Genomic DNA, 12802 nt, shown 5'->3' with positions numbered 1-12802 from the left:
ATCCTAAAACTTTACTGAATTTATCAGTTCTAACAGTTTTTCAATAGAATCTTTAAAATTTTTTATATGCAAGATGATGTCAGAGACAACTTTAGTTCCTTCTTTATGAATTGAATGTCTTTTATTTCTTTTTCTTGCCTAATTTCTCTTAGGACATCTAGTACCACGTTGAATAGAATTCACAAAAGTAGGCACCTTTGTCTTGTTCCTGATCTTAGAGGAAAAGTTTTCGATTTTTCACCATTGAGTATAAAATTAGCTATGGGCTTATTGTATATGACCTTTATTATGTTGAGGTATGTTTCTTCTAAATCCATTTGTTAAATTTTTATTATGAAAGGTTGTTTAATTCTGTTAAATGCTTTTCTGCATCTATTGAGATGATATGATTATTTCATTCTATTACTGCAGTGTATCATATTTATTGATTAACCATCCTTGCATCCCAGGAATAAATTCCACTTGATCATAATATATATTTCCTTTAATATGATGTTGATTTTGGTTTGGCAATATTTTGTTGAGAACTTTTGCAACTATATTCATCTATGATTTTGTCTGTAGTTTTCCTTTAACAATATCCTTATCTGGCTTTATCATCAGGGTAAGGCAACCCTCTTAATAGAAGTTTGAAAGTGTTCCCTATTCAATTTTTGGAGGAGTTTGAGAATAACTGCTGTTAATTCTTTTTTTTTTTTTTTAACTGGTGTTAATTCTTATTTACATATTTGGTAGAATGCATTGGTGAAGCCTTCTGGTTCTGGGGTTTTATTGTTGTTCCTGTTGGAAAATTCTTGATTATTGATTTCACCTATTTATTGATCTATTCAGATTTTATCTTCCTTCATGATTTAGACTTGGTAGGTTATATGGTAGGAATTTATCTATTTCTCCTAGATTGTCAAATATTTTGGCATATAATTCTTTGCAACAGTCTAGTATGATCCCTTGTATTCCTGTGCTATCAGTTGTAAAGTTTCTTCTTGAATTTATATTTTTTTTTTTGAGTTCTCCCAATTTCATGGTGAGTCTAGCTAAAAGTTTGTCAGTTTTGTTATCTTTTTAAAAAAAAATGCTTCTAGTTTCAATGCTCGTTTCAAATATTTTTTCTATTCTTTTGTTCTTATTTTTGTTCTGATCTTTGTTATATTTTCCTTTAACTTTGGTCTTAGTTTATTTTTTCTTTTTATATTTTTTCAAGGTGCAAAGCTAGATTATTTGAGATCTTTCTTTTTCTCTTCATATAGGCATCTGTCACTATAACCCTCCCTCTTAGAACTGCTTTAGCTACATCCCATAAGTTTCAATCTGTGGTGCTTCCATTTTCATTTGTTTCAAGATATTTTTGGATTTCCTTTTTGATTTGTTCTTTGACCTATTGGATTTTCAGTGGTGCATTGTTTAATTTCCTCATATTTGTTAGTTTTCCAGTTGTCTGCCTATCATTGATTTCTAGTTATTTACCATTTGGTTGGAAAAGACACTTAGCATAATTTCAGTCTTTAAAAATTTGCTAAGGGGGCGCCTGGGTGGCTCAGTGGGTTAAGCCGCTGCCTTCGGCTCAGGTCATGATCTCAGGGTCCTGGGATCAGTCCCACATCAGGCTCTCTGCTCAGCAGGGAGCCTGCTTCCTCCTCTCTCTTTGCCTGCCTCTCTGCCTTTTTGTGATCTCTCTCTGTCAAATAAATAAATAAAATCTTTAAAAAAAAATAAATTAAAAAAATAAAATAAAAATTAGCTAAGACTGATCATTTGCTTTGTAATCTAATGTAGGATCTCTTCTGGAGATGTACCATGTGTTCTTGAGAGGAATATATATTTTGCTGCTGTTGGAAGAATTGCATATTACTGTTAGGTTCCTTTGATCTACAGTATATTTCAAGTCCAATATTTCTTTATTAATTCTGTCAATATGATCTATCCATTGTTAAAAGTGGAATACTGAAGTCCCCTATTATTGTATTGTTATCTGTTTCTCCCTTCAGATTTGTTAGTATTTGCTTAATATATTTAAGTGCTTTGATATCATATGCATGTGTACTTATAATTGTTCTATCTGATGAATTTACCACTCTACCATTATATTTTGTCTATTTAATAATTTTTAACTTAAGATATATTTTGTCTAATTTAATATATGCATCTTTGTTCTTTTGGTTACCATTTCTATGTAATATGTTTTTCTATCCTTTCACTTTGAGCCTGTATTTATCCTTAAATCTGAAGTGGCTCTCTTAGTAGGCAACATATAGTTGGGTTTTGTGTTTTTACCCATTAAACCACTCTATACCAATCCGTTTACATTTAGAGTAATATTGATACGTAAGGATTTCTTATACCATCTTCATTATTTTCTGGCCGATTTGTAGTTCTTTTCTTGTTGTCTTTGTGATTTGGTGGTTTTCTGTTGTGGCAGATTTTGATTAGTTTCTTTTTATCTTGTGCCTATCTGCTATAGGTATTCGCTTTGTGGTTGCCTGGAGGCTTACATAAAATGTCTTACAGATAAAACAATGTGTTTTAATCTGATAACAAGTTAGATTGTGTACAAAAATTGCTCTTTTATTCCTCCAACCACATTTTATGTTTTCATGTCACAAAATTTAGATCTTTTTTATATTGTACACTCATTAACAAATTGTTATAGATAAAAAATTATTGTACATTTTTAATACATATGTCTTATAATCTTTATGCTAAAGTTAAGTGATTAATACACTACCCTGTTACCTCACTGGAGTATTTTGAATTTGACTATATATATACTCTACCAGTATGTTTTCTAGTTATACTCATTTTCATGTTACTAATTAGTATTCTTTCATTTTAGCTTTAACAATTCCTTTCAGCATTTTTTTTTAAGATTTTATTCATTTATTTGACAGATAGAGATCACAAGTAGGCAGAGAGAGAGAGGAAAAAACAGGCTCCCTGCCACGCAGAGAGAGCCCGATGCGGGGCTCAATCCCGGGACTGGGATCATGACCTGAGCCAAAGGCAGAGGCTTTAACCCACTGAGCCACCCAGGCACCCCTCCTTTCAGCATTTCTTATAAGATGAACTCCTTCAGCTTTTATTTGTCTGGGAAAGTTTTTATTTCACCTTCACTTCTAAAGCACAGCTTTTCCAGATATTCTTAGTTGGAATATATTTCCTTTTAGCACTTTGAATATATTATTCCAGTCACTCCTTACCTGTAAGTTTTCTGCTGAGAAACCCATTAAAGCATTAGGGAGGGAGTTTTAAGTGTTAAACTTCTATTATTACACTTAAGATACTCTCTTTTATTTTTGACTATTTTGTTTTACTATGTTTTGGAGAAGATTTCTTTAAATTTATTTGGGGACCTATGAGCTTTGTGAACTTGGATATCCAAAACTCCTCAGATTTTCAAGTTATCTGCCATTATTTCTTTAAATAAGCTTTCTGCTCTTTGCTTTCTCCCTCTCTTCTCTGGCTCTCCAATAATGCATAGATTGTTTCTCTTATCAGTGTCCTGTAAGTCCCAGAGGCTTTCTTCCTTACTTTTCACTCCTTTGTCTTTTTGATCCTCAGATATAACTTCAAATTATCTTTGATTCTTTCTTATCACTGATCTTTCTTCTTCTTGATCTAGACTGTTGTTGAAGCTCTTTACTGGATTCTTCAGTCACTGTATTCTTCATTTTAAAAATTTCTGCTTGGTTCTTTGTTTTCTATTTCTTTGTTGAATTTCTCTTTTGTTCTTATATCATTTTTCTGATATTAAGTTGTTTAATCTGTGTTCTCCTATAGTCCTCTGAACATCATTAGCACAATTATTTTGAATTATTTGTCAGGCAGATTGTATATCTCCATTTCTTTGCGGTCTCCATTTATTTCATTCATTTGATGGTGTCATGTTTCCAGTTCTTTGTGATTCCCCAAACTTTGCCAGGTATCTTTGCATATGAAGAAACAATCACTTCTTTCAAATTTCATGGACTAACTTTGGTAAAGAAATATTTTCACCTATGGGGAGAAGCATGCTGGAGTACATTGCAACACATGGTTTAGTGGTATAGAGCACCAAGTGCAGGGGCATGTGATAACTCTGGGTCCAGAGGTGAGTGTGTGATGACTTGTTGACTCAAACCCAAGTGGTCCACAGAAATGACAAAAGCAGGATCTCAGTGATAGCTGTTGAGGTCCCCATTGATAGCAAAGGCTATTGATGGTCTCAGCAGCACCTCTAGTCCCAGTAATTGGGGACCACAAGGCAACAATGTTGGCTGGAGTTGGTGACATGTACATGGTTGGCTTATGGGAACCAGCTGTGAGAGCCACAGTGTGTTGGCAAGGATTGGCTGGAGACACGTATTTAGTGCTGTTTGTTTGCTCGTTTGTTTTATTTCTTAAATTCCACATATGCATGAAATCATATGATATTTGCCTTTCTCTGAATGACTTACTTCACTTAGCCTTATAATCTCGAGGTCCATCTATGTTGTCACAAATGACAAAATTTCATTCTTCTTTATGGTTGGGCTGTATTCCATTGTGTGTGTGTGAGTGTGTGTGTGTGTATCTTACATCTTCTGATCCATTCAACTATTGATGGACCTCTAGGTTGTTTTCATATCTTGATTATTATAAATAATGCTGCAATAAACATAGCACAGCACATATAATTTCAGATTACTGTTTCCATATTCTTTGGATAAAAATCCTAAAGTGGAATAGCTTGGATCATATGGCCGATCTGTTTTTAATTTTCTGAAGAATCTCCACACTAGTTTCCAGAGTAGCTGCACCAATTTACATTCACAAGAAGAGTACATGAGGGTTTGCATTTCTCCACATCTTCTCCAACATTTGTCATTTGTCTTTTTGATAATAATCATTCTAACAGATGTTAAGATGTTATCTCATTGTGGTTTTGATTTGAATTCCCCTGATAATTAATGATGTTGAACATCTTTTCATGTACCTTTTGGCTGTTTGTCTTTTTTTGGAAATATTTCTATTTAGATCCTCTGCATATTTTTAAATTTTTTTATTGTTGAATTGTATGAGTTCTTTATATATTTTGGATATTAATCTCCAATTGGATATATCATTTGCAAATATCTTCTCCCATTCAGCAGGTTGCCTTTTCATTTTGATGACAGTTTCCTTCACTGTTCATAAGATTTTTAATTTGATGCAATCCCGTGCAGTTTATTTTTACTTTGTTCTCATGTCTTTGGGTCAGATCCACAAAAATTTCACGAGGATCACTGTCAAAGAGTTTACCACCTATGTTTTGTTCTAGTAACTTTATGGTTTCAGGTCTTTTAACTTCTTAAATCCATTTTGTATTAGTTTTTGTGCATGGTTAAGACAATGGTCTACTTCCATTATTTTGCATGTAGCTGTCCAGTTTTACCAGAAGCATTTATTGAAGACACTGTCTTTTCTCCATTATATGTTCTTCGAATTCTTTGTTGTAAATTGTTTGTCCATTTAAATGTAGGCTTATAGCCATATATATTTTCTGGGATCTCTATTCTATTGATCTATATGTTGGTTTTTATGTCAATACCATACTGTTTTGATTACTGTACTTTTGTAATATAGTTTGATACCAGGGAGCATGATACTCCCAGGTTTGTTCTTCTTTGTTAAGTTTGCTTTGACTACCCAGGGACTTCTGTGGGTCTGTGCAAATTTCAGAATGATTTGTTCTAATTTTGTGCAATATGCTGTTGCAATTTTGATAGGAACTGCCACTCAATCTCCAGATTGCTTTGGGTAGTATGGACATTTTAACAATAGTAATTCTTCTAATACATGAACATGGAATATCTTTCCATTCATTTGTATCTTCTTCAGTTACATTTCATCAGTGTCTTGTAGTTTTCAGTGTATAGGTTTTTCACTTTCTTGTTTAAATGTATGCTTATGTATTTTCTTTTGGATGAAACTGTATGTGGGATTGCTTTCTTAATTTGTCTGATAGCTCATTATTAGTGTATAGAAATGCCACAAATTTCACAGACTGATTTTATGTCATGCAATTTTACTAAATTTATTAGTTTTAATAGTTTTTTGACAGAGACTTTAGGGTTTTCTACATATAGTCATGTCATTTGCAAATAGTGACAGTTTTACTTCTTCCTTCCTAACTTGGAAGACTTTTCTTTATCTTGCCTTTTTACTGTGACTAGGACTTACACTATTCTGTTGGGTAAAAGTGGCAAGAGTGGGCATCTTTGTCTTATTCCTGATCTTAGAGAAAAAGCCTTCAGTTTTTCACCACTGACTCTGATGTCAGCTGTGTTTTTTATATATGGCCTTTATTAGATTGAGATGCATTCCCTCTAAAACCACTTTGTTGAAAGTTTTTATTATACATGGATGTTGAATTTTGTCAAACATTTTTCCTGTATCTATTGAGACAATCTTTTAATTTACCCATTTTATTAATGTGGCATATTATGATGATTTGCAGATCTCAGTAGCCCTGAAATGGATTCTAGCTAACCATGGTATATAACTCTTATAATGGACTGTTGAATTCTAATATTTTGTTGATAATATTTTGTTGCTAATAAATGATATTGGTCTGTATCTTTGCTTCTTTGTGGTCTTCTTGTCTGTTTTTGTAACAGGGTAACATTGGCCTTGCAAAATGAGTTTGGAAGCTTTTCTTCCTCTTCAGTTTTACAGAATTTGAGAAGCATAGATATTCAATCTTTGAATGTTTGACAGATTAACTATTGAAACCATATGGTTCTGAGCTTTTGTTGGTTGAGAGTCTTTTCATTACTGAATCAATCTTAGAAAAAATTATCCTATCCAGATTTTCTATTTCTTCATGATTCAATCCTGGAAGGTCATGTGTTTCTAGGAACTTATCCATTTCTCTTAGATTGTCCAACTGGTTGGTACATAATTGATTATAGTAGTTTCTAATGATCTTTTGTATTTCTTTTCTATCAGTTGTAACTTCTCTTTCATTTTGTATTTATTAAGTCCTCTGTTTAATTCTTGGTGAGTCTAGCCAAAGGCTTGTCAACTTTGTTATATTTTCAAAGAAACAGTTCATATTTTCATTTATCTTTTCTGTATTTAGTCTTTCCTTCATTTACTTCTGCTCTCATCTTTATTATTTCCTTTCTTCTTCTAACTTTAGGCTTTGTTTTTGTTTTTGTTTTTTTTATTCCTTTCAATGTAAAGTTAAATGGTCTATTTGTGATTTTGTTTGTTTCTGGAGATAGTCTTGTATTGCTGTGAATTTCCTTCTTAGAAACACTTTTGCTGCATCCCATAGATTTGGTGTGCCATATTTATGTTTTTATTCGTCTTTAAGTGTTTCATGATTTCTTTTATTTCATTGATGATTTAGTAGCATATTGTTTAATCTCCACATTTCTGTAGCATTTTTTTTCACAGTTTTCTTGTAATTTATTTCTACTTTCTTACCATTGTGGTTGGAAACAATGCTTGAAATGGTTTCAGTCTTCTTGCATTTATTGAGACATGTTTTGAAGCCTAACATATGATCTATCTTGGAGAATGTTCCATGTATACTAAAGGGAAGAATGTGTATTTTGCTCCTTTTGGATGGAATGCTCTTTATATATCTGTTATGCCCATCTGGTTTCATGTATCATTTAGGCTGATGTTTGTCATTGGTTTCTGTCTGGATGATCTACCCAATGATATAAATGTGGTGTTAAATTACCTTACTATTACTTTATTCCTCCAAATTTCTTCCTTAAGTCTGTTAGTATTTGCTTTACACGTTTTGGTGCTCCTATGCTGGGTAGATATATGTATCTACCCAACATAGGAGCATATATATGTATATACATATATACATATATATGTATATATGTATACATATATATATATATATATAATATCTTGCTGGATGGATGATTATATATAATTTATATATAATCATCCATCCAGCAAGAGGATATATTTATATTTACAAATATATCTATATATAATTTTATTATTATTAATAAAGTTATTTTATTAGTGTGAAATGCCCTTCTTTGTCTTTTATTACAGTGTTTGTATCCAAGTCTATTTTATCTGAAATGAGTACAGCTACACTGTATTTCCTTCCATTTCCATTTGCATGGAATATATTTCTCCACTTTCAGTGTGTGTCCTTACTTTTAAAATGAGTCTCTTGTAAGGCAGTATGTACATGGGTCTTGCTTTTTATCAATTCACCCAACTCTTTTAACTGGAGAGTTTAGTCCATTTATATTTAAGGTAATTCTTAACCAACTGAGCCACCCAGGCGTCCCAATTTAAGGTAATTCTTGATAGTTACGTACTTATTGCCATTTTGTTGTTTTCTGACTATTTTTGTAATTTCTTTCTTTCCTTCCTTCTTCTCTTTCTCTGTTCCCTTATGTTTTCATGGTTTCTTTTGGTGTTATATTTAGAATCATTTCTCATTTTATTTTATATATTTAAGTTGTTGCTTTGTGGATACTATGTTTGTATATAGCATTACATACACAAACACACACATTTTATGGTTATTTTTAAGTTGATAGGGATTTAAGTTGAACACATTTCAAACCTACATTTTTACCCCCCACAAACATATTTTTGATTTTGCATGTTACCTATATTTATTTTTGTATCTCTTAAATAATTATTGTAGTTTTAGTTGATTTTACTACCATTGTCTTTTCACCTTCATACTTGCTCTATAAGTGGTTGATCTGTTATCTTTACTATTTATCTTTGCCAGTGACATTTTTATTTTAATATATCTTATTATTAATTAATGCCATTCCTTTTCAGCTTAAAAAAAAAAAGTCCCTTTAACATTTCTTGTGATGTTGGTTTAGTGGTGATAAACTCCTGTAGTTTTTGCTTATCCAGAAAGCTTTTAATATTCCATTCAATTCTAAGTGAAAAGCTTGCCAGGTAGTGAATTCTTGGTTGGTTGTTTTTCCTTTTATCACTTGGATTATACCATGTCACTCCCTTGTGGCCTTCAAAGATTCTGCTGAAAAATATACTGACAGCCTTATGAGGTTTTCCTTGTATGTAACAATTCTGCCCACCCCCTGCACCTTGGTGTTTTTTAATTATCTCTTTAACTTTTATGATTTTACCACTTTTCCTTTAGATCTTTGAACACATTTAAAATAGCCAATTTAAACTTTTCATCTAGTAAAATAAACATCTGAGCTTCCTAATTGTTTTTATTGATTTCTTTTTTCTCTATGCATGGGCTATATTTTCTTGCCTCTTTTTTTACTTTCTTACTTCTTTGTATATCTCATATTTTTCATTGTTGCATACTGAACATTTTAAATAATCTATTGTGACAACTCTGTAAATTAAGATATCTGTTACTCGCCAAGGTTTGTTGTTTTCTATTTTTAAATAGCCTTTGTTTTAAATAGTCATTTCTATTTTAAATAGCCATTGTTTAGTAACTTTCCTGAATTAATTCCATAAAATCTGTATTCTTTTGTCATGTATGGCCATTTAAGTCTTTACTTGGTTAGCTTACTTGTTGCTATGATTGGGCAGAAATTTACTTAAATGATTGCCACCCAGAATTCTCTCATTCTTTGCTGAGTGGCTCTGTGTGCATGTTGTATGCCTTCAAACCCAGTCAGACAGTTTACAACTTCATTTTAAGCCTTCATTTCCTACTTGTGTATGGCCTTATGTTCAGTCAAAAGTGAGCAGTTATAGCTTTGTAAGGTCTTTCCTCAGCAGGCACACAGTCCTACAAATACATCTGGCCTTCCAGATTCCCAGGAATATGTTGGAGTTTTACAAAGCCAATTAGAAATACCATTTTCTAGGTTTTCCTTTTAAGATTTTTGGTTAGTCTACTGTTTGCTCCAACAGTTACCAATCTCCTCCGACAGGTGTGATGGCAAAACACCTGCAATTGTTTTTGGTAACTGCTCCTTAACCACCCTCTACTGTGCCATAAGAGAGAAGGCTTTTAGTACAGAGTGTATCCCAAGTTACCCTTGTGGGTTGGCTTCCCAGGGACTCTCTAGACAGGTAAGATATTAACAGTTTTTTGGAAATGAGGTTTTGAGAGAGATATAGCTATATTTGCTCATCTAGTGGCTGCATGCAAACTGTTAATTTTCATGCTACCACCAAGGTAGAGAGCAAGGGATAACAGAATAAAATGCAAAAAAACTTACTGTTGTTATTGAGATTCAAGCATTTTTTTTTTTCTTGAATAGACACTCCCTAAATGCTGCAAGCCTTTGGTTAACTTTCAGAATTCTAAAAAGATTCTTCTGATAATTGTATCAGTTGCTGTTACCGAAGAGCAAATTTTGGAGGTCTTTACTCCACTGTTTCTGCCAAAATCTATCCCTGAATATTTTAAAATAGTCTAAAAACGTTTGGGATTAAGAAGGGCTATAAATAAATAAATCTGAAAAATAATTTAAGTATCACAGACAGAATATTATGTAAACTTTAAAACACCTGATTTAACTTTTAAGTTAAATTAATTCTTTTAAAATATGGGGAAGGAGAATAGGATTACATTTGTATATTCTTTTCATTTAAGAAAAATTTTTAAGAGTTTTACAAAATACACTTTAATATGTTTTCCATTTAAAAATGTGGTAGATGTCATAGTGCTATATGTTCATAACTTTAAGTTCATTAGCCTCACGGACCCAACTCTGAAATTATACAGCTATGCCATTTATTGCTTAGCCCCCTTGCATAATTTTTAATTATTCACTTTTAATCTTTAGAAGAGAGATAAGCTACATACATGGAATTTAACTTCTTTATTATTACAAATCTCAGCATAACTAAATTGATGAATTCCTTTTTTAACTTGGCTTCTTCTGAAGGTATCTTTGTAAAGCAAAGTGTGTTATTTATTTATGTATTTATTTAGAGGATGAGCTGGCAGATGGGGAGTGGGAAAGGGAGAGAGAATTTTTTTTTTTTTTTTAAGATTTACTTATTTCAGAGAGAGAGTGAGTACACAAGTGGGGGAAGAGGTAGAGGATGACAGTCATCAAGCAGACTCCGCACTGGGCGTGGAGCCCAAACTGGGACTTGATCCCACAACCCATGAGCTTAGTTGAGCCAAAACCAAGATTTGGACGCTTGAACAACTAAGCCAACCAGGCAACCTGGGAGAGAGAGACTCTTCAGTAAGCTTCACAGTGCAAGGCTCAATCTCACAACCCTGAGATCATGACCTGAGCTGACATCAAGAGTCAGACACTTAACCAATTGAGCTACCAGACTCCCCAAAAATCTGTTATTAACCAGTCTAGATTCAAGAAGGGAACAGATAAAGAAAATAATATAGGATTCTTAGATAGAAATTTCCTTATATGCAAGTTTTCACTAAAGTGACCAATTTCGTTATGTATTTCTTTTAATGGCATTGTTGTGGTCCTCAGCCCATTCTTTTGTGCTCTCCACATATTTTCCTATAGTTGGATTTCACCATGGCCTTGAAGTGGCTTTAAGATCTCAAGATGTTTCAAGTTTTCTAACTCCCTTTAAAAGATACCACTGTTTATATCTAGAATAATTCCAAACTAAAACTCTGTATCTATTAAACAATAATTCCGGGTGCCTGGGTGGCTCAGTGGGTTAAAGCCTCTGTCTTCAGCTCAGGTCATGATCCCAGGGTCCTGGGATCAAGCCCCGCATCGGGCTCTCTGCTCAGTGGGGAGCCTGCTTCCTCCTCTCTCTGCCTGCCTCTCTCCCTACTTGAGATCTCTGTCAAATAAATAAATAAAATCTTAATTATGGACATTGGGGAGGGTATGTGCTTTGGTGAGTGCTGTGAAGTGTGTAAACCTGGTGATTCACAGACCTGTACCCCTGGGGATAAAAATATATGTTTATAAAAAAATAAAAAGTTAAAAAATAAATAAATAAATAAATAAATAAAATCTTAAAAAAAAAAATTCCCAATCTTCCTTCCGTACAACCCCTAGTAACCACTATTCTACTTATTATCTTATGAATTTGCCTATTCTAGATAACCTCATTTAAGTGCAATCATACAACATTTGCCCATTTTTGCATCTGGCTTATTTTACTTAGCATGATGTCTTGAAACTTCATGTTGTTACATGTGCTAGAATTTCATTCTTTTTAAAGCTGAATAATAATATTGTTAATATAATTACATTGTTATATGTACATAACACTTTTTAATCCATTCATTGTTCACAGATACTGGAGACTACTTCAACAAGGACATATTATAAGTCTATGTACACACAATCAAGAAATCAGTTGGAACAAAAGAAAATTATATCAGTAAGTGACGAAAAAAATCACACTGAGTATAAATCCCTTGGGACACATGAATATATAATGATGCCACATTCACATGGCTAGTATGTACATAAAACTGAATTTTCATCTATTCAGCTGGATACAGACACAATACTGATTGCTAGCTGAAATGTTCTTTTTCCTGGATTTTTTGTTTCTTTCATGTTAATATAGTCTGTGTAAAAATCTGTAATTATTCTCAACATTAAGATCACAAAACAGGGTGCCTGGGTGGCTCAGTGGGTTAAGCCTCTGCCTTTGGCTCAGGTCATGATCTCAGGATCCTGGGATGGAGCCCTGTATCAGGCTCTCTGCTCAGCAGGGAGTCTGCTTCTCTTTATCTCTCTCTCTCTCTCTCTCTGCCTGCCTCTCTGCCTACTTGTGATCTCTGTCTGTCAAGTAAATAAATAAATAAAATCTTAAAAAAAAAAATCACAAAACACACACAAATAGTCCTAAGGACTACCTGATACTATATCCTGTTTAGCACTGATTTTGCAATAAGCATGTTTTGTTTTGT

The sequence above is a fragment of the Mustela nivalis genome (assembly GCF_964662115.1).
Source record: "Mustela nivalis genome assembly, chromosome: 7".
NCBI lineage: Eukaryota > Metazoa > Chordata > Mammalia > Carnivora > Mustelidae > Mustela > Mustela nivalis.
This window is presented reverse-complemented; position numbering follows the sequence as displayed.